The sequence below is a fragment of the Petaurus breviceps genome, unplaced genomic scaffold, assembly GCF_028583685.1.
Source record: "Petaurus breviceps papuanus isolate PSGF00001 unplaced genomic scaffold, PetGlider_PUasm1.0 37, whole genome shotgun sequence".
Classification (NCBI taxonomy): domain Eukaryota; kingdom Metazoa; phylum Chordata; class Mammalia; order Diprotodontia; family Petauridae; genus Petaurus; species Petaurus breviceps.
Genome location: NW_027186296.1, coordinates 36,940,070 through 36,963,170, shown reverse-complemented (window position 1 = coordinate 36,963,170; position 23,101 = coordinate 36,940,070). Strand labels below are relative to the sequence as shown.

The following is a 23,101-nucleotide window of genomic DNA, read 5'->3' as shown; positions in this document are numbered from 1 at the left end:
GGCATACACAGGCATACCTGGCCCATGCTATGAATACTTACAGATAGTGCATCATAATCTCAAAGTGCTTTCACATGTGTGATCTCATTTGATCAAGTAAGATCCTGGTGAGACTGAACAAATAGCATCTTCCCCATTTGACCCCCAGGTGAGGAAGGAGAGGTTAAATAATTTCTTCAAAATTCTCTAGTGTCAGAGTCAAAACTAGAACCCAGTTCCAGGATTTTTCCCCCACCTTAGTACAGCTTTACTCTTTAGGATCTTAAAGACTTTCCATCTCAAAATACAAATACTACTGGTAAATGTTAGGTTTTTATCAGCTAATTCCTTGGTCATAGAATCACAGAATGCTATAGTTGGGTGGGGTGGAGCAGGGTGGAGAAAGAGGGGTGAGGGAGAAGAAAGGGGGTGTGTGTGGAGGGAACCAGAGTTAAGAAATCATTTAGTCCAATTCCCTCATTTTCTAAAGGAGAAATTAAATGACCTGCCCAAGGCGCACAGCTAGTTGGTGGCCAAAGTGGGATTAGATCTCTTATTTCCCAGGATAGAGAGATTTTATGCTGAGGGAAAAATGACTAAGGGCAAAGCTGGTACTAGGGACAAATAAAGTAGCAGCTGCCTTAGGCTTGGAGTAGTACAACAGAATGATACTTTTTTTTTTTCACCCTTTTACCTCCTCAACTGGGAGTGGAAGGATGGAGGACCTAACAGAGGAATGGCTAGGGTAATGAAGGCAAACTTTGCAGAAGTCACAGTTTTGCCTAGGGCTAGACCTTCATAAAATTGTAGGACCATAGGTTTAGAGATGAAAGGTAGGGGTGGCTAGGTGGTGCAGTGAATAGAGCGCCGACCCTGGAGTCAGGAGGACCTGAGTTCAAATTTGGCTTTAAACACTTAACACAAAAACTAGCCATGTGACCTTGGGCAAGTCACTTAACGCCAATTGCCCTACCTTCCCCCCTCCAAAAAGCAAATAAAATAAAATAAAACAGAGATGGAAGGTACCTTCAGGTCACTTAAAAGGAGACCTTAAAAGGTGACTAAGCTATCTTAGAGGTCATGCTTCATTTTACAATTGGGGGAACTGAGACCCTGAGAGAATGATTTTTTCTTTTTGGTTCCCCAAAATTGTATACAGGAAGTACTTCATAAATGCTTGACTAAGTCCGAGGATGCCATAGCAGAACTAGAATTTGCACCTGGGTCCTCTGATTCCAAATGCAATATCCTTTCCAGTAGACCGAGAAGAGGGTAGCAGAGGATAAAGCTATTTCTGCCTTTCCTCACCCCTGCTCCCTCTAGGACAGGACAAATAAGACCTCTCTCTCTCGGGGCACCCTGTTGTTCTGGATGTCCAGTCCAGCTGAGACATCCCCTGAAGATTCTTCCTCAGGCAAAAGACTGAAAACCTCATCGCTAAATCTATACATTCTCCTTTTCAGTCTCCAGGCTGGTCCTTTGGAGAGGAATGTTCTAAAGTTTTAGCTTGAAATACCCAATTAATTCTTCTCTCTGTTGCTGAAAATACCCTTGGCTGGGGTTTCCCTGAAAGCAGTAGGCGCATAAGATTTTCCAGCCCAGGAGAACAGGGACTGTGGCAAACACCTCATTTCCACCCCCAGCACCAAAGGAGTGCAAAGGGTCAGAGACGCTTTGGGGGTGACATCACCGCCGTTACCATTAATCCCCTGTTGAATATTATCCAGGGGAGTAATTTTTAATGAGGCCCTGGGTTTGTCTTGTTTAAACTTGCACATACCTGCGCCTGGCGCTGAGGCCCCAGCCCGCAGAAAAGAAAATAAGACAATTTGGCTTGCGTGCAGGAGGGAGAAATGCTAAGAGCCCTAAATGCCCCTGCTTTTATCTCCCATTTGCTTAGGAGCCCAGAGTAAATAGGGGAAAGTGGAGATTGTTACATTAAGGCACGCCCTCTTAGCATGCAGGGCTCCTGGGCCAATTCACTCTTCAAAGCCAGACACTGTGTCCCCTTTCAGAGGGACCCTGGCTGCAGGAAAAGGCCAGTGGTCCCTGAGGCCCTGAGTGGGTTAGAAATATGCATTTCTCTTTGCAGCGACAGGAATATTTCAGCCAGGATAGCTGCATCGGTCTGGGAAAGTGGGATTTGGAAATCCAAAGGGCATCCCGGGTCTTACTACAGTGGATTCCCAACCCCAACCCTCCCCACATTGGCTTCCCCACCACCTGGGGGCTCCATCCCTATTCACAGAATATTGAGATTCTGGTAGAAATCTTTAGGACCAGTTAGTCCAACTCTCTCATTTTACTGTTGAGGAAACTGAGGTCCAGGGTAGTTGTGACTTGCCTAAGGTCATGAAACCTGGAAATATTAAGAGAATTTCCACTGTCTCTCAAGTACAGTGTCATTTCAGATCGTCATCATTGAAGTCAGAGTCAGGAGACCTGGGTTCCAGGTCTCAATAAGAGATTTCCTCTGATACTAACTAGCTGTGTGATCTTAGGCAAATCATTTCCTTTCTTTAGGTCTCAGTTTCCTCTGCTATAAAATGAATTGACTTCTAAGCTCTGATTTTTAAAAAGAATTATTAGTTTCTGTGCAGGTATATGGTTCAGTGCCAAAAATGAATAAATATAGCATTTATTAAGCATTTACTATTTGTCAGGCTCTGTACTAACCTCTCAAGAAGTTTATATTCTCATGGGGGAATACAATACATAAAGAGGAAATAAAAAGGGGAGAGAGTAGGGTGTACCACATTGGCTTCATGAAGCTACATGAACTATGAATTCTGGGGAATATTGAAACCCCACCTTTCAGAGCCCAGGGTCCAAGTTGGGGGCAGAAGCCAAGTTTCAGGGGAGAGGGGAATGTGGAGCATGGCAAAGCTCTGGCATAGTTTGGAAATAAGGGGAGGAGATGATGGGAATGCCTGATTTGGAGCAAGATAAGAGGCTATTAGAGTTTAGAGTCCTGTGGTGATTCGAGGTGAATTTTTCCTCAGTTTCCTCATTTGTAAAATAAAAGGGCTGGATGAGATGGCTCCCAAGGTCCCTTCCCCTTCTGATCTATGATCCTATGATCTACTTTTTCCCCATCTTCTTGCTAACCACCCTCCCCTCCACCCCCACTCCCCTTCCCATATGGTAGCTTCCTCCAGGGAAAGGTGTGGCCTTTTAGGTGCTTCTGTGAGGATTAACTGGTTAAATTGTTTCCATCAGGCTCAGCAGAGAGAAAAAAAAGGAGTTCTGTTTGGAAAAGCTAGTCTGAGGGGTCTGGAAGACAGGCCAGCAATACTCATTGAAACCCAACCCTTCTCACCGGGGGTGAAGCCACCCGGAACAGCAGCTGTTTGGGTTTCTTTCCATATGTCACAGTCATATATACAACTGTGGCACCAAATGTAAACTCAACTTCTTTACTTGTTGTGGAAACTACTTAAGAAAAAAATCAGTCTTGGCTACTAGTTCGGATTTTCTGTACAGGAAGTTGCAGGGGAAAGAATGATGGATCTGGAGGGAGAGGAGCAGGGTCCAAATAATGGCTCTGCCACTAACTCATTGCATGATGTTGATCCCTTCACCTCTCTGAGCCTCGGTTTCCTCATCTGTCAAATGATGGAGTTAGACCAGATGATTGCTAAGGCCCCTTCCAACTTTCAGTTCTGTTATTTTTTGAGCTTATGATTCCCCTTGCCTGAATGGCCCTTTCCACCTCATCTATCTAATGTTTGTCTATTTTCTTTTGGTGTTGTCATTCAGTTGTTTTTCAGTCGTTTCTGACTTTCCCTGACCTCATTTGGGATTTTCTTTTCTTTTTTTTTTTTGCTTTTTGGAGGGGAGGGGTTAAGTGACTTGCCCAAGGTCACACTGCTAGGTTTTGTGTTAAGTGTCTGAGGCCAGATTCGAATTCAGGTTCTCCTGACTCCAGAGCTGGTGCTCTATTCACTGGGCCACCTAGCCTCCCCTTGGGGTTTTCTTGGAGTGGTTTGCCATTTCTTTCTCTAGATCATTTGACAGATGAGTAAACTGAGGCAAACAGGGTTAAGTGACTTGCCCAAGGTCAAATAGCTAGGAAGTATAAGAGGCCAGCTCAAATATCATCTTCACTATGAAGGCTTCCCTGATTACTCTTGTCCATCGAAAAAAGACCTCTTTTTTCTTTGAATTCCTATAGTATTTATAGTCTGTACCATATGTTTGGCCTGCCTTTAAGAAATTTTTAAATATATGCCACCGATCTAGAGTAGGCCCTTATTATCTCACACCTGTATTATTGCAATAGCCTGCTGGTGGGTCTTCCTCCCCTCCCTCAAGTCTCTCTCCTCACTCCAGTCCATTCTCCATTCAGTCATTAAAGTGATTTTCCTAAAGCCCAGGTCTGACCATCTCACTCTGCTTCCCCACCTCTTTATTGAGTGGAGTGTCAATAAATTCCAATGACTTCAGGAACAAAAGCAAAAACACTTTGGCATTCAAAGTCCTTAATAACCTAGTCCCCTCCTACCTTCCCAGTCTTTTTATACCTTACTCCTCAACATGTACTCTGATCCGGTAACACTGGTGTCCTGGTCGGAACAGCTGGGAACAAGAAGCTCCACTTCTTGGCTCTGAGTATTTTCTCTGGCTGTCCCTCATGCCCGGAATGCTGGCCCTCCTCCACTCTTCCTTCTGATCTTCCTGGTTTCCTTTAAGTCCCCACTAAAATCCCACCTTCCACAGGAAGCCTTCCCTATGGTAATTAATTCCTATTTATTCTGTATGTAGTTTGCTTGGTATTTATCTATTTACATGTTGTTTCCCCCATTAGATTGTAAGCTCCTTGAGGTCAAGGATTATCTTTTTACCTCTTTTTGTATCCTTAGTGCTTAGCAACATGCCTGACGCTTAATAAATATTGATTGATTATATCTTATGCATAGAAGCTTGGGACAGAAAATCCTGCCCCTAGGGAACAGGTCCTAGAGGTTTAAAAATAGACAATGCCTGCCAGTTCTGCTTAGCTAGCTGACTGTTCTGTGTTCCAAAAGAGTTTAGCTCCTGGGAGTGAGGACTCTCTTTTTAGAGAGGAAAAGCCTCAAGTTAGCCAAGGTTCTGAGGATTGACAGACTTTCTTTATGAAAGGGAAAACAACGGCAGCTAAAGATTTTTCCCTTAGCCCAATGACTAGGTATATGAAGGTGTTGCCTTTCTAAAAGAGCTGAAGCTTAATCCTTTGGCCTCTAAGCAAAAAGACAGATGGCAGAACCCAGTCATCCTCTATCTGAGAAGAGGTAGGGAGCATCTCAGTTCAGGACTCCAGATGAAGTCAGCAGGAAGAAGTAGTCTTCATAACTTCCTGCCCAGTGGGGCAACAAAGAACAACCATAGAACTCAAGGAACATTATCAAGTAGTGACCAAGGGGTCTCAGAAGGGAGGGATACCTGGCAAAGACCGGGCACTGGTGATATCAGATAATCAGCATGCATTTATTAAGCACCTACTATGTGCCAGGTCCTGTGCTAGGGATAAAAATACAAAGGAGGAAACAATCTCTACTCTTAAGAAGTTTATTTTTCTAATAGGGGAGGAATATAGATATATACACATAAATTGTGTATATATTTCTATATAAATATTTATATAATATTTAATATAGCAATAATATATAATAAATAACATGCTATATAACAATTATACTATATGATCATATATAAAATTAATAATATATAATTAGTATATAATAAATAATATATACACACATCTAAACATATGCAAATTGATGTTCTTCTTTTGTTTTTAAAGGGGACCAATGACATCACCAGTGATGTCTTGACTTGTCTCATGAATTAAATTTAACTGAGACACAGTTGTATAGTCGTCAGCCTCACTCTGTCTCCCTGAATCACCAAAGTCCAGAGGCAGGACAAAAGTGAAGATGAAGTGGATGACATTGGCCAAACTCTAGGTCAAGGGTGGGGAACCTTCAACCTTGAGGTCACAGGTGGCCCTCTAGGTTCTCAAGTGTGGCCCTTTGACTTCACGGAACAAATCCCCTTAATAAAAGAATTTATTCTGTAAAATTTGGACTCATCAAAAGGCAGCTCCCAAGGACCTAGAAGGCCAATGTGACCTCAAGGCCTAAGGTCCCCTACCACTGCTCTAGGCACTCCACAACTGCCAGCTTCAGCAGCCTTCATGGCCATTAGAACAAATTGTTCTCATCTGCCCATTCCACAGGGAGAGGTCTTTTACCTCCCTGCCTTAGGGGCAGCTATGACTTCAAATCTGACCTCAGACACTTTTTAGCTGTGTGACCTTGAACAAGTCACTTTACCCTGTTTGCCTGAGTTTCCTCATCTGTAAAATGATCTGGAGAAAGAAATGACAAACCACTCCAGCATCTTTGCCAAGAAAACACCAAATGAGGTCACAAAGAGTTGTAGATGACTTAGCAACAGCAACTTTTCTGCTTTACTAAAGTCCAACAACCGTGACTAAATCTGCCTTTCCTAAGTGGGGCTCCTGAGAACAGTGATCGTGGCTCTCCACTCCTGTGGGTGGAGACAGAGACAGAGAGAGGATGTGGGGCTGAATGTACCCTGAACTAGAGAGAGGCCCTGAGTATGACCACAGTTAGGGAGGAAGGATGGATGGTTGAACTTCAGCAGCCAGAAGGCAGGACCTGCTTTCAGTGGCCCAAACTAGTGCATCAGCCTCTCTTCCACTGTAAGCTGATCTTATAAAAGTATATAAAAGTGTATAAAAGTAAGGACAGTTCAAGACTCTGGGGTGATGTTCCCAAAACTAGGTCTTATACTAGACTTTAGAGTTGAATGTATTAGGAGAGGACAAGAAACTAAATGTCAAGCGAAGAGCAGTTTTAGGGAATTTGGCGATTTTCCTCACATGTTTGTGTTTCCTTGTGTTGTACATGCCATTGAAAACATCTTAATCGTTAGGCTGTGCTGCAAAATGCCTGAGGTCTTAGTCAAGGGACTAGGTAACGATGACTGTGCGATGATGCCATTGTATCATTGACAGCTGTATCATTGACAACACCTTCTGGGTTCTTCTCTATACTTTGGGTATGTCTTTGTTAGACATCCCAGGTCTCAGTCTGGAAATGATGAAAAATGTAGCTCCCGATATCAGCTTGTTTTCTTGTAATTTGGTTCTTTCTCTTTCAAGTGGGTTACAGGGAGTGCATTCTAATTCATCGAGAGGTGGCCTTCACTCTGGGAGTATCACCTTAGTTGTGATAATGTACTTTCTTTGATTTTTCTCATTACTTTCATTTCTACAAAAGAAGTGGGTCAGATCTCACTTGACATAGACCTACTCAATTGAATTTCTTACACAAAATAACCATCTCTCAGGAAGGAAGGTTATAAACTTGGGGTGGGGTGGGAGAGGAACTATGAAACCCGAGTTCTGGTTTTAGCTCTGCTATTAATTAGCAATTTGCTTCATTTTCTGAGTTTCACTTTTCCTCATCTAGAAAATGAGAAGTAGCTCAGTAGGGAGAGTGGAGTCTGCTGTGGGGCATGAAGACTGAAGAAGGCATAAGTACCCCCTTGGGTGGCATCATGCTGGAATGCTCCCCTAGAGCCAAGGCTATGGAGTATAGCTGAATTGGGTGAGGCTGTCAATGACACTTTTGCTAGAATACTCCAATCAATCAATAATTTACTTAGCACCTACTGTGTTCTAGGCACATGCTAGGGAGGCACTAGGGATACACGTATGGGACAGAATTGTAATGAACACTTTTAGCTTTCCAAAAAGTGACTTATTTAGGGGGTGAAATTGTTTTTCTATTACCTTCATTTCCTAATATGTAAAAGAACTAGATAGTGGGATGGGGAGGGGTGTTAGTTTATCATTGCTCAGACTGGCTTAAACATGGGGGTGAAGAGAATGTGTAATTAGAGTGAGGGCAGGAGAAAGGTGGAATACATGTACAGGCCAGAGTTTGTCTTCCTTTGGGTAATCTCTGTGGTGAGTAGGGGTGAAGGAGGAGGTGTTCACAGGTGCCTGGGTTGGTCCAGGGTCAAGTCTGTGGTGTCCTAGAGCCCACACATGAAGATGGAGAACACATCTGTGAAATGGGGATAGGAATGGCACTGACCTCACAGGGTTGGGAAGATAGAATAAGATAATACATATAAAGCACTTTGGAAACCTCAAAGCACATTCTTCTTAATTATTATTACACCAGAACTAGAGGAATAAAGAAGGAAGGACTAGCTTAGAGCTGCCCATCAGACACATGTCAGCTGAGTTTATTTCTAGTTTCCCAGCCTAAAGAAGGGGTGGAGAGAGAGAGAGAGAGAGAGAGAGAGAGAGAGAGAGAGAGAGAGAGAGAGAGAGAGAGAGAGAGAGAGAGAGAGAGAGAGAGAGAGGAAGGGAGGAAACCAAAGGCATAAAACCTCTTATTTTGTGGGAATAGATTAAAAACCACCTGGAGGAGGGAAGATGTACCTGGCCCCTCTGCTAATGGGTCTGCTGGGTGGTCTCCCTGGGCCAGGGGCTAGATGAGAACAATGAAGAAGAGCTGAAACTCTGTCCTGAGGAATGTTAAGTACCAGGTCAGCATTCCAACAGGAGTGGGGTGGGCCTGGAATCCCCCCACCCCTTCCCCTTCAAACAAGACAGAGTGGTTTAGTGCTAATGATAAGGACCCTGGGCTGGGAGGATCTCAGATGCCCTGTTTTACAAACAGTGACATCTGTCCCATCTGTCTGCTTGGGTGACAATTTTCCTGACCCCTTTGTGAGTGTGGGGTAGGTTGTCCCTCTTCTATTTCTGCTCCTCTTTTTGTTACTTCAAAGAGGAATGGGCACCTTACAAGGGGAAACAGTCATGCTCATATTAAGGCCCTGTCTCCTTGACCAGCTGAATAAGCTTGGTGGAGGCTAACAGTTTACCTCCCATGGAGATGTCAGGGTGTGCCTGCTAGAAGCTGCTGCTTGCCTCAGTCCCTCCATCTTGGCCAAGTGTTCCCAATTACCTGCTCAGTCAAGGTTAGTCAAACAGGGATTGGTTGCTACTACCATAGACATTCAATAAAAACTCTGAGGCCAAGCCAGTTCCTGGCTGCCTTTATTCTGTGATACTCAGACTCCTCTGATTTACCCACCCTCCGTGGCCCAGCCTCTTGTCGATCTCCCTGGACTCTAGATTCTAGTCTTGGTTTGGATCTTGGAACCCCAGAATCTCAGCACTGGAAAGCACCTGCCTCCTGCAGAGGCCTTCTGGGCCCATCCATGTTTGAATAGGAATCCTCTCTGTCATGCCTGGTAAGTGAACATTAAGGCTCACCATTCTCCAGGGAGGGGGAACTCATTACTTCCAGAGGCAGCCAATTTTACTTTTGATGGCTCTGTTATGGAGTTATTTAGGCTAAACCTGGCTCTCTGAAGATTTAAGCTGCTCCTAGCTTTGTCCTCTGGGACCATGTAGAACAGTTGACCTTCTGTCCTTTAAATGGCCCTTCAAATACTTGAAGACAGCTGCTATCCTTCTCAGATCTTTTCTTCTTCCTGATAAGTAAATATCCCTAATCCCTTTGGGTGGCATGGTCTCTTGCCCTCTTGCCATCCTGGTCACCTGCATCTTAATGCTCTCCAATCTGTCAAATGTATCACCTAGAAATGAATATCAAGCTCCAGATGCAGAATGATAATAATAGATAATATTTATATAGTGCCTATTACATGTCAGGCACTATGTTAAGCACTTTACCAATATTCTCATTTAAGTCCTCACAACAACCCTGGGAGGTAGGCACTATTATTGTCCTCATTTACATCCTCATTTTACAGTTGAGGAAACTGAGGCAGACTCAGTTAAGTGATTTGCCCTGGATCACAGATCTGAACTTGGTTTTATCCTGATGGCAGGTCTGGCTGCTGTATCCACCCGAGGCATGGAGCTAACTTAGAATTCGATGACCTCGTTCTGAACGTGATGTCTCTCTTTGTAGCCTAGAATTGTGTTTGCTCTTCTAGCAGCTGTGTCCACTGTTGACCTGTGTTGAACTTGTAGTTCAGTAAAGCATTACCCAGGTCTGGCCAGTCCTATAGTATCATGTTGTAGCCTGTTGCCTTGTAATGATGCATACACTGTGACTTTCCTGGCCCCCAATTCTATCTAGGTCACTGGCTGCAGGGGCCCCCTTTTTGGTCTGGGCAGGTTTTGCCCAGCCTGACCTCAGCCCTCTAGTTCCTGGCTCCCACCCTCTGCCTGTGACCCTTCCCTTCCCCTTTCTTCCTATGATCTTTAAGTCTCAAATTTAAGCAACTGCCTCAAAGAGGCCCAAGCAAGAGAGATACACTCTATTTTGTGCCCTCTGGCTCCACAGATATAGATTTCCCTGTATACCCAATCAGACTGAATATAAACTGTACCTCTGGTGATGCCTGTTAGCGGCATGAATTAGGAGGGAAAGAAAGCAGGCCACACAATAGACTTCTCCATCATGCTACAAGAAGCACTTCATCCCTGAACCTTGGCAATACTCTCACCCACCCCAAGGCCCCTTCATTTGACTGGATGGGTCCTCCTAGGACCTACCTGTATTTAACTAGGGCACTCAGGCCAGCTATCACTTCTTACTAGGCTGCACCTTGGACTTCTCCATCATGAAGTGTAACTCCCTCCTCCAACACTTTTCATCTCCCTTTTATGTGTTGTCTTCCCAATGTTCCAGGGGGCAGGGACTGCCTTTCTTTTTCCTGGTATTTATATTTACAGCATCTAGCACAGTGCCTACCTGTAAGCACTTAATAAATGCTTGCTATCAGCTAACCGACCCTTAAAATGAGATTGCTTTTTTTTTTTTGCTTTTTGGAGGGGGGAGGGCAGGGCAATTGGGGTTAAGTGACTTGCCCAAGGTCACACGGCTAGTAAGTGTGAAGTATCTGAGGCTGGATTTGAATTCAGGTGCTCCTGACTCCAGAGCCAGTGCTCTATTCACTGCACTACCTAGCCACTCTCAATGAGATTGCTTTTAAAAGGAAAATAATATTTAAGATATACAATGAAAAACATATACATAAAATTACTGTATAAAATATGCAATAAGGAAAAATACTAGACGCAGGTAATGAATCAATTTTTAAAAACTCAGCTATCAAATATCTAACAAAGAGACTCTGCTGAAGGGAAAATTGCTCCTTTCTGATCAGAAATCGACAAGAAAAGGAGCAAAGGTTGCTGATGTGGGCAGCTGCCAAAATCCTTTTCTCTTCTGGTTTGTGGAAAAGAAAGTTGTTTCTTCAATCTTGGACAAATCATTAAATTTCTCTGATCCCCATATCCTAATGAGTAAAAAGTTGGACAAATTGATCTCTCATGTGCCTTCTAAGTTCATCACAATCACTCTAGTGAAATTACTATAAAGTGATGAAAAGTGTCACAAATTCCTAGCGATTAGGTAAGAGGTGAAGGGACATAGGGCAGAGGAGGTTCAGGGATGGCTGGGAAGCAGGAAGCTCATGAGCTGATGAAGGGCAAGTCACGTGCCCAGCTGGAGGGCCAAGCCCCTCTAGAGTCCTGTGCCAACTTGGCTAAACCAGCAGACCTCTGAAATAGTAACTACAATTTATGGAGCACTTTAAGATCTGTCCAATGGTGCTACGTTACTTCATTTGTACCTCACAACACCTTTATGAGGCAGGTACTTCAGGCCCTTTTTATCCTTACTTTAAGCCTCAGAGAGTTTCAGATCTCATTGTCACACAGAAAATGTCAAAGGTAGAGTCTGACCCAAAGCCCTCCTAATTCTAAGCTCAGTATGCTAGCTGCTATCCCACACTGCCCCTCAATCTAAATGGATACCTCCAAAGAGCTGTCATGCTCAGATAGGACTTGTGTTAAGGAATGTTCCCAGAGGAGCCTTACCCCACAGTCCCTTGCTGGTGTTCGTCAGCCATTAATTGCTTTCGTTAAGGCATGTTCTGAAATTACTGCTCATCAGTGGGGCCCCATGTTGTTGGGCTGGAGAATGATTTAGTGGCATAAACTTAGATCCATCTGTCAGGGTGGGGAGGGTTGGGAGGGCAGGGGACAAGGGGTGTGTTTAAGGGGGTAGGGAAAGAAACTCTTCAGAAGGGGCGTCTTGCTCAATGGATGTCGGGAGGCCCCTTTCTGATTGCCCCACAACACCTGGGCCACACCCGCCTCACCCATTTCTCTGCCCCTGGCAGACTCATTAAGCAGGGGAGGGAAGTGACTCCAGTGGGCTTGAGTCTTACAAAAGAACCAGTTCCCTTGGATGACTGGGGAAACCATTGTCCAACCTCCAAGATCCCATTCAGTTGGAAAATGTACACTGCCCCCTGCCCCCACCTCAATCAATTAGATAATACCCCTGTTCCATATTATTTTAGGTTAAGAGAACAGAACCTCTTATATATTAATTTTGCAAAGTACTTTCTCATATACCCATGGAAACCCCATGAGACAGACAGGCGGTACAATTTTCCCTCTTTGACAGATGAGGAAGGTGAGGCCCAGAAAAGTGGTTCCATGCTTTTTCCAGTATACATTATTTAAAGCATGGTAATTGGTTCCAGCCCAATGAAAGTATGCAGTGCAAATTCGAATATTGCAACCACTTCACAGAATTCATTATTCCCACTAATTAGGACCTAGTTGTCACATTGTTTCAAACTGAGAACTCTTCCCACCTGATTTTCAACTTATGTCCCTTCAGGATCATAGGATTTCTGGTGGGGACCTTTAATATCATCTCTGATTCCACCCTTGTTTCGCTAGCCCCTCTCCACCATTTTTAGAGATGAAGATTCTGAGTTCTGGGAGGTCATGTAGGTCAAAGAATAGGGAGTAAGCTTTAAGGCCTGTGAGCTTAAATCGAATTCTCTTTCCACTATGCCATATTTTGCATATAGAAATCAGGGAATAAGCATTTACATAGCACCTCCAATGTTCCAGGCACTGTACTAACAGCCTTTTTTTTTTTTTAAACGTGTGAGGTGAAAATGATTGTGATTCAGCTCAAATAGGAAACTCAGCCGGCATTTTTAAAAATTTATTTGGTGCCTGTCCAAACCTTAAAGAGGGAAGATAACTTGACTTGCAATCCTTTGGTCCACTTTGCTTTAGGGGCTGTGGAGGCCAGGTCAGTGATTACTTTCAAGGCTGGAGAAGAAAGCACATTTTACTGGAGATGGTTTGTTCTTTCCCAAGCGTAGAATGCACCAATGTGAGCCTCTAACATAACCACCCAGTGGTCTTCCCTGTTTGGGATGCACCCGGCTGGTTTTGGAGGCCCTGGCTGGGGATTCGGTAGAGATGTGAGCTGTTGTTTCTCATGTGGTTATGGGAAGGATGATTCATTACCATGTCCTGGGAAGAAGCAGGCCTGATCATCTCATGGTGTCATAGATGAAAACCTGGAGTCCAGGGAAAGAGGAAAGAGGGAAAAATTTTTCTTGGTAGCAAGTCAGGACAAGACCTTGAAGTCTGGCCACTTGGAGCTCAGCCCCAGGTACCATCCACTATCCCTGTGTGGACAGGAGACCGAATGATAATCATGGCCTTTGAAACCCGGAAAGGAGATAGGGACATAAACATTTCTTACAGGGCAACGATCCAGACATAAACACAAACAGATCCAGATGTGCAGACAGATTTTCCCATTCTTCTTCCCAGACCACACAGAGCTTCAGGATTAATGATAATGACTGAAGCCTGCTTGGTCAGAGAACCTTAGAAGGGGTGGAGATTGACACCCTCCCTCAAGGCTTGATCCATTTATGGGATCACATCCAAATTCCAGGGACAGCTCCTGGAAAAACCAGGTCCTAGAGTTAAGTGTCTCTCTCTAAGGACACCTGCTTTGCTCTAACATTCTATCTCCTTGTCAGTGTGACTCTTAGCTTTCCAGAAAGGAGACTTGAAATGGACCTCCTCTCCTCCACCTAGAGTATATCAGCAGCATCTTCATTAAAACAAAACAACACTGCCCCACCCCCCCAACATTTATCAAGGACAGAGCTGGACCCAGGGATAGACCAAATTAAATATGCCCCCAGAGGGAGGAGGCAGATAGCATAGTGAGGAACTTTGAAAAAAATATGACTTTTTATAAATGCAAATATTTTGAATTCCAGAAAGTATCACCCATCATGATATGTGAATTATTTTGTTTGTGACCAGTCAAATCACCTGTTACAGTGAAGACTTACAGCCTCTAGCAAGCAATAACACACATGGGATATATTTTTCAAGCTTTTCCATGGGTCACACCAATGTCTCCTACCAGTGCTGATCAAGGGATAATTTACCCTCCACGGTACATGGATACCTACAGAGATTACAAAGTTCTTGGGAGCTCTGATCCATCCATGCTTTTACTTGTTCTTGGGCGTTTTGGCAGTTATTTAACCCCATTTTACAAATGGAGAAACTGAGGCTCACTTAAGATTAAGGAAAAGATCCATAAAACAACAGGAAATTAATCTAGTAAACATTGATGTATTTAGGGAAAGAACTCTCAGAGTTCTAGAGGTGGAAAAGATTTCCTAGGTGATTTAGTCCATCCCCCAATTTGATTGCTGAGAAAAATGAGGAACACAGTTAGAGAAGTAATTTCTCAAAGATCATGGCCAGGATTTGAATCTAGGTCGTCTGACTACAAATCCAGTGCTCTTTTTTTCATTGAAGCACAGGTAACATGAAAAAATAAAAGTGACAGAAGTGATAGATTCATAACTGTTGTTATTCAGTCATTTACAACTCTTTGTGACTCCCATTTGGGGTTTTCTTGGCAAAGATACTGGAATGGTTTACCATTTTCTTCTCATTTCACAGATGAGGAAATTGAGGCCAACAGAGTGAAGTGACCAGAACAGGGTCACACAGCTATTAAGTATCTGAGGCCAAATTTGAACTCAGGTCTCCTGACTCCAGGCCCTGCCCTCTATCCATTTTGCCATCCAGCTGCCCATGATGAAATCATAATGAACCAAATAGGTAAAGGCTAACCGATGCTTTAATGGAGCTTCACATTCTGCTCTTGCTGCCTGTCTTTGCTAATGATGTTTCCTTCAACTGACTGCCTTTCCCATCTCTTCTTCACTTGTGTGATCAATACCTATCCTCCAGGGCATTATAGTGTAGTGTGGGGCACTAAACTTGGAGTCTCAGCAACTACCTGAGTGACCTTGGGCAAGTCACTTTTTTCCTCTGGGCTTGAAATTGAGGGGAGTACTCTAGACGATTTCTGAGTGCCTTTCAGTTCTCAATCCTATGATACACTGGAACAGTTTAAATCTCCCTCCCTCTACTGACCTTCCCCTTTCCAACCCACCACTCCAATCCACAATGATCACTCCCTCCTCTGAATTCCTACAGCCCCTAATTCATCATGGCTCCACTTAGCTTGTGTCTTCAAATAGATTGTAATCTCTTCAAGGGCAGTGACTGTGTCTTATATTTCTCTATATTTTCTTCCACAGTGCTGAACCCTTAGCAGATGCTCCCGAACTATTTGCTGACTGATATCTCTGGCATCACAGGGTCTCAGAAACATTGACAGGACTTTAGAGGCCATCGAATTCAACCATTTTCATTTTATAATAATTATATTGGCTACCATTTATATAGTTAGTTACATATGTGATTTTACTTAATCTTCACAACCCTGTGAGATAGATACTAGTATCATCCCCATTTTACAGATGAGAAAAGTGAGGCACAGAGCTGTTAAGTGAGTTTCCTGGAATCACAAAGCTAAAGTGTCTGAGTCAAGATTCAAAGATAGGTCTTCCCAACTCCAAGTCCAGAATAGAGATCCAGTGTGGTTAAAAAACAAACAAAGAAACCAAAAATAAAAACTTAGGGCTGTATCCCAAAGAGATCATAAAAATGAGAAAAGGACCCACATGTACAAAAATATTTATAGCAACTCTTTTTGTGGTGGCAAAGAATTAGAAATTGAGGGGATGCCCATCAATTGGGGAATGGCTAAACAAATTATGCTTTATGAATGTAATGAAATACTATTGTGCTATAAGAAAAGATGGACAGGCAGACTTCAGAAAAACCTGGAAAGACTTATATGAATTGATGCTAAGTGAAGTGAGCAGAACCAGGAGAACATTGTACACAGTAATAGCCACAGTCTACAATGGCTGATTTTGATAGGCTTAGCTCTTCTCAGCAATGCAAGGACCTAAAACAATTCTAAAAGATTCATGATGGAAAATACCCATTCATTCACATCCAGAGAAAGAACTATGGAGACTGAATGCAGATTGAAGCAGATTATTTTTTTTTTTGTTTTGTTTTATGTTTTTATTTCTCATGGTTTCTCCCATTTGCTCTAATTTTTCTATACTACATGACTAATGTGAAAATATTTGATAGGAATGTATGTATAGAGCCTATATTGGATTGCCTGCCCTCTTGCGGAGGGGAAGGAAAGGGAAGGGGGAGAAAATTTAACACTTGTGGAAGTAAACATTGAAAACTAAAAATAAATAAACTAATAATAAAAAAAAACTTGCCCAAAGTCAAATAGGTGATTAGCAGAACTGTAGGATTCACAGTTGTCAAAGGAAGATTCAGCCATGGCCTTTGGATACTAAGGTCACATGACTAGCTCTGACAGAAATATATCAAGTACAAGAGGAGGCAAAATTTTGTCAGTAATTTGGGCTCGCTCAGTAGGATACAACCTATGTATTTCTGGAAGAATTAAGGAGGATATATAAGAATTAAGGAGGGCTAAAGAGAATTAGGGAGTAGAAACCGAAGACTTAAGAAAGTATAGGAGAAGGGAGATGGGAAGCAAGGGCAAGACAAGTGAGAAGAAGTAAATGAAAGGCCAAGGAGAAGGCAAAGCAAATGAATAAAGCAGATTGGTTGGGTGGGATAAGCATGAAACAGACGGGGGTTTGGTCTGAGCTTCATGGGGAGATGGGTGTGGCTTTGGTGTAGCTGAGACTAAGGAAAATGGTTGAATTTTTAAGAGCTGATAATTTGCTGTAAAAATTTTAGCCAAGTGATTAGGGGGTGGTATAAGCACCCACAACTAGTTCAAAAATATAAGGTTCAAAATCTCATCCATTATGGAGAGGAGGGAAAATTATGCAATCACTTCCATCAAATGTACAATATTTATTTTTCTGCCACAGTTGAGTGACTGGTCTCTGTGTTCCAAGGGTAGCCTCATCTCTCACCTTCTACAGTAAAACTTCCCTAACCCCTCATAATTCCAGCACTTTCTCTCTTTTAATGATTTCCTGTTTATCCTGTAGATAGCTTACTTTGGATATATTTGTTTGCTTGTTGTAATTGTAAGGGCAGGAGATGTCTTTCACCTCTTTTTGTAAGCCTAGTTCCTGACACATAGTGTCATAATTGGGCAGCTAGGTGGTGCAGCGAATAGAGTACCAGGCCTGAAATCAGAAAGATTTCTCTTCCTGAGTTCAAATCCAGCCTTAGATACTTACTAGATGTCTGACCTTTTTAAGTCACTTAATCCTGTTTGCCTCAGTTTTCTCTGAAAAATGAGCTGGAGAAGGAAATGGCAAACTACTCCAGTACCTTTGCCAAGAAAAACCCTAAAAGGAGTCACAAAGAGTTGCATGTGACTGAAAAAAGATGACTAAACAACAACAATAAATAATTATTGATTGATTGAGGCTAGAATAATGCCTCTCCACAGTCCAAGTTGTCTGGGCTAATGACATATTCCTAAAGGAAACAATTGAGGCTTTGATGGGGAAAAAAGAGAATCTGAGGTAGAGAAGGGAGACTTGACCCTTGTTCGGATATTGGAGAGTGGAAGAATGTTACACAGAAAAGAAAGGAAATGTACACTAAGAGCTTAAAAACAGATTTGAGACTCTTCCTGAAGAGGAGGGAGGGAAAAAAAAATCTTGACTTAGTGGAGATAGTAGAATGATCATGAAGTCCCAGATTTCAGGTGGTAGATCATCCAGTAAGGGTCCAAGGAAGAAAAAGAGTAGTAATGGTTGGTGATTCCCTGCTCAGAGGTACTGAGGCAGCTATTCTGGTAACAATTCAGAGCTCTTCTGTTTTCCCAGGGCATATGTATTCAAGATGTAAGAGAAAATCCCCCAAGACTTATCAAAGTGGATGACAACTATAGATTTCTGGTGATTCATGTAGGCACATGGGACTGCTAGTTAGGTGGTACAGGGGATAGTTTTGGGTCTAGAGGCAGGAAGACTGACTCATCTTCTGAGCTCAAATCTAGCCCCAGACATTTACTAGTTGTGTGATCCTGGGTAGGTCACTTAACCCTGTTTGCCTCAATTTCCTCATCTGTCAAGTGAGCTGGAGAAGGAACTGGCAAACCACTCCAGTAGTAGACTTAAATGGGGTCACAAATCGTTGGAAATGACTGAACAACAAAAACATGTGGGCACACATGACACTTCCCGGAGGAACCTAAAAACTATTGCCAATAATTATGAGGCTTTGGCAAAGAAACTAAAGGCCGCAGAAACATATTTATTTTTTGTTACCTAGCCTTGCTTTCAACTTCTGTAGCTTTGTTTTAAGCTGAAATTGAGCTTGCATCCAAAAGGAGTGATTTGTCTTCCATTGGTCTTTTTGCCTGTGCTGCTTTTGCAGTCACAAGTGCTCTGGTGGCTCCTACCCCACTGCTTGGGCCCCTGAAAAAAGGAAGGTGCCAGCTGCCTTTTGAGATCTCACAAGACCTGGTACCAAAGGGAAGAAGAACAAACAGAAGGTCCTCTCCTCTTACCTGCCATCCCAGAGCAGGCTTTCCTAGGAGGTTATGAGCTCCTGTTCAGGGAAGGGAACCTTCTCCCCCCCAATAGTTCATGGAGTTGCCTTTGGATCTTGAAGCCAGTGAAAAAAGTAATGTTGTGGGGTAGGGATTGCATTTGGGCTGCCAGGGTGAACCTGAGAATCCCCAGAATGTGACTATCAACACTACCTGGTGATTTATGCCAGAAGACATTTTAGAATGCTTTGGAATAATAAGGGTCGATACAACAAGAGCCGATACAAGAATTTTAAGGTTAGCCCTCCTTTGTTGTTTGTCCTTTGTTCTGGAAGAGGATCCTGATATGAATGAGGTGATGCCATGATTTGCAAGTGAATCGGATTTAAGTGAGGGAAGGCAGTGCAAAGTCACCAGCCTCACTTTCTCCTCTGGTGCCATCTGGGTTCAGTGGGAAGATATAAATCAGGATGACTGGAGATGGCCCAGCTAGCCCTCCTTAACCTTAGTATAGTGTCTGGCACATAGTAGGTGTTTAATAAATGTTTATTGATTTTATTTAACCAAAAAACTTCCATTACCCAGACTTCTCTACTACCCAGAATTCCCTAATACTCAAGCAATCTGATTAATGGAGGTTTTATTAAAATAAAGGACGTCAATGTGATCTGTGTTGGAGAAGGTTGAATTGGGAAGGGGGGAGTAAGGTTATATCCATCACTAAGGTTAATTGAATGTCTGAGAGCTGAGAGACTGAGGGTTAGTCAGGATTAGGCCAATCATCTGATTGGTTGAGGAAATCTCCTCAGTCAAGGGAGCCACATCAAGAGTCTTCCTTCTTAAGAGTCTGGCTCCCAGCTCAAGTTCAAACTACTCCATCTGGTCATTTATCATGCCAGAACACCTTGCTGCTCCAAAGGCCAATGCAAAAGTCCAGCAGTCCCTCACCCTCTCTGCTGCTTGCTTCTCAGTTGCCTAATTATTATTTTTTCTTAGAGACTGGAGAAGAAAAAAAATTCCTAGTGAATGACACTGTAACAATAAACCCCTTGTTTTAAGGAGCACGAGACAGGGCCTCTCCTCTCATGAACTCTCCAGCCCAGTAATTACTCCCCCAAACGAACCTGTTATCAGGGTAAGTACAGAGAGGGCCAAATTGCAAGGTTATAGCTGACCCTCGCAGCTTTTCAGACAACTTACAAATATTTGTGCCTGGAGATGTGTGTGGGGTTTGGAGTTGTGCTGGCTCCAAGCAGCTTCAGGGAGGAGGAGGAGAGGCTGCTTGACATGGCAGATGGGGTCAAGAAGAGTAAACCATGTTTCGCCTGTAATTAACATAGGGAAAGAATTTGCTGAGGAATTAGCCTTTGGCACGGATGAGCTCTATAATGTTAGTGGAGGGATGAGCTTCTGGGAAGGCACTACTGAGACTAGAGACACTGTGGTTACAGGGGGAAGAAACGAAACAAAAGGAGCCGGGTGGTGGTGGCCCTGGAGAAGGAATTCACCAACAGGGCCATGCAAAGGGTGTGGCAAATGCAGCCACACTATGGCTGACAGCCTAGAGGAGGGATGCCAACCCGGCCTTGCCTCTCTGTGACCTTTTCCTTCCTTCTCTTATCCCGTATAGGTAGCCTATGCTCTCATGCTGTAATGGGGTCTATGTGAGTGGGAGAAAATGGATTTGCCAAACTCATCTATAAAACGAAGGTTTTGAGCCAGCTGCTGTCTGGGGCCCCTTTCCAGCTTCCTTGTGCTCAAGTAGGGACCCTGGGCATTTGGGGAGGGTAGTAAGGGCACTGGCTGGAAGAGGTCCACAAAGGAGTGACGTAGATTGGAAAACCAGATGCAATCGAAGAGGTCATCTACTGTGGTGCTTCTTAAACTGTGGGTCAAGACCCCATATGGCAATAGTAAAAGGCTTCTGAACGTATAACAACCCAAAATTAACTCAAAATCAAATGTGTAATGAATCTGAGGTGTTCCCAGCAGCGCTTGCCCGTGTTTCATCTCTTAACTTCACTGCAGCCTTGGTTCTGAACACAAAGCATGTGCACTTTGACACCATGCAGTGCCAAAGAACACTGGAAATGTGAAAAGGGGTCACGAGTGGAAAAAGTTTAGGAAGTCCTGATCTGGTGACTAGTCCAACAACCTTCTTTATCAGTGAGAAATTGGAGGCCAAGAGATTAAATCACCTGCCCCAAATTACACAGGGTATAGAGCAGAGGGGTGAATACAGGGCCCTTAACCCAGAGTTTGTGAACTTTAAACATATGTGTACATTTATATATGCGTGTGTTTTTTATATTGTATATTTGTATTTTATGCATTTATACACAATTGCATATGTCCACATACATACATACACATGTACACACATGTGCATGTGTACATGTATACACAAACACATGTGTGTATAGGTACCCAAGTGCATATACACATATATCTTTATTGCATCATAATTGTAATTATAATTCATTCTTTTGTAAGTCTTTATGGTTTATTTTACCCATTTAAAAAACATTATTCTGAGGAGGGGGTTCATAAGCTTCACCATTGGAGTCCATGACACAATCACAATGAAGAACCCCTATCGGAGAGGAGCAGAGACCTAGAATTGGAAGGGACCCCAGAGGTCATCAATATCAACTCCCTCATTTTACAACCGAGGAAACTGAGTCCAAGGAAAGTTATAAAGCTTGCCCAGAATCCCAGGGGGGATACATTAAGGCTTTGAACCTATGTTTTCTGCCTCCAATTCCAACCCTTTTTCTATTGCTCCACATGATGGAAGATAAATTTCACCTTACTTTGTCAAGCAGGTCACTTATTATCCTTTCAATTTTCACCCATTCTCCCATTCACTCATTAAGTGCTTTCAGCACCATGCTAGGTACTGAGATGACAGAGAAGAAAAAAGCAAACGTCTGCTTTCAAGGAGCTCTTGGTGTAGAAGGGGGAGAATATCCATGCCAATAATTAGGATACAAGCTGGAAAAGAGGGGAGTTGAAGCTTCTGCAGCAACATCTGCTACAGACAACAAGGAAGCAAAGAAAGTCTGTGAAGAAGTTGCTAGTCAATGACTTCAAGGTGAAAGAGGGACAGTGGAGGACAATGGAAATTATGTTGGAAAACATGGTTCAGGATTAAGAAAGGAAAGAGGCCAAAGGCTCGAAGGTGACTTAGAGGCCCTAGCACTGGACATGGTGAGCACCAAATAGCACAAAAACTGAAATGGATGATATCTGAACAGATAACTGATCAGGTGTCATATCAATTAGCTTATTTATGTTCAGGAGACCATCAGCTAGTTAGAATGAGCGTGAAAACCAACACCCAATTAGAAGAAACTATTAGAGCTCTTACCTGACCTTTTAAAATAAAGTATTAGCGCACACACACACAAACAGGAATTGGATAAGGGCTTTGATAATAATCCTGATTGTGATTTTAATTTTGATTTTTTTTGATACTTGATTTTAATTGTTGTAAAGCAATTACCACAATGAAGAGGCCAGAAGAGCCCAGAAACCACCTCAGCCAGCAAAGACTTGATCTTCTTGTCACACAGAGAAACATGACAAAACCTGTTTGAACGAAAAATGAATTTGCATAAAGTTATGGGACCTGATGAGGAAGAATAAGCAATGTCATCACTTCACAAAAACAGTGAAGAGAGTAGAGAGGAAAATGAAGTTTAATGTAAGACTCGACTAAGCCAGACAATCCAAAGAATGTTTGCGGATGAAACTGGCAGGAGGGCAACACGTTGACGCAAAATTCAATTTAATTCAATAAGCAAGCGTTAAATATCTACTATGTGTTAGGTACTGTGCTAGCTACTGGGGACAAAGAAGACACAAACAAAGGCTCTGCCCTCAAGGAGCTCACATATTTCACCAACATTTTCATAGTGATTTATCCCAGTCAATTAATAAACATTTATTGAGTGCTTATTATGTGTCAGGCACTGTACTAATCACCAGCGATGTAAAAAGAGGGAAAAGATAAGCACTTTCCAACTACACTCCTTGTAAACACTGTAAACAAATATATACAAAGAAAGCTCTAAAGAATATAAGTAGGAAACAACAAAGGGAAGGCACTGGAATTAAGAGGGATTACAGAAACTTTCCCATAGGTGGGATTTTAGTTGGGACTTAATGGAAACCAAAAATAAGACAATTCAGAGGACAACGGCCCGTTATCAATCTACTTTGTCATCTCTATAAGAAATTTATGATAATGATCTACAAATAAATTAGGGGTAAGAGGCACTATGGCTTAGTAGGTAGAGAGCTGCCCTTGAGCTAGAAAGACCTGAGTTCAAGTGTGTATATACTGGCTTTGATTATTATCTCTGCTACTTCCCTATGTGACCCTGGGCAAA

General features: G+C 42.8%; 1 long non-coding RNA gene across 1 annotated transcript; it reads left to right on the top strand.

Annotated features, from left to right (window-relative positions):
- Window positions 1–8,984: 8,984 nt before the first annotated feature.
- LOC138168531 (uncharacterized) lies at window positions 8,985–16,466 on the top strand. The gene is made up of 3 exons (XR_011170124.1): window positions 8,985–9,258; window positions 14,798–14,959; window positions 15,445–16,466. It is a non-coding gene; the product is annotated as an uncharacterized lncRNA (long non-coding RNA).
- The last annotated feature ends 6,635 nt before the right edge of the window (window positions 16,467–23,101 follow it).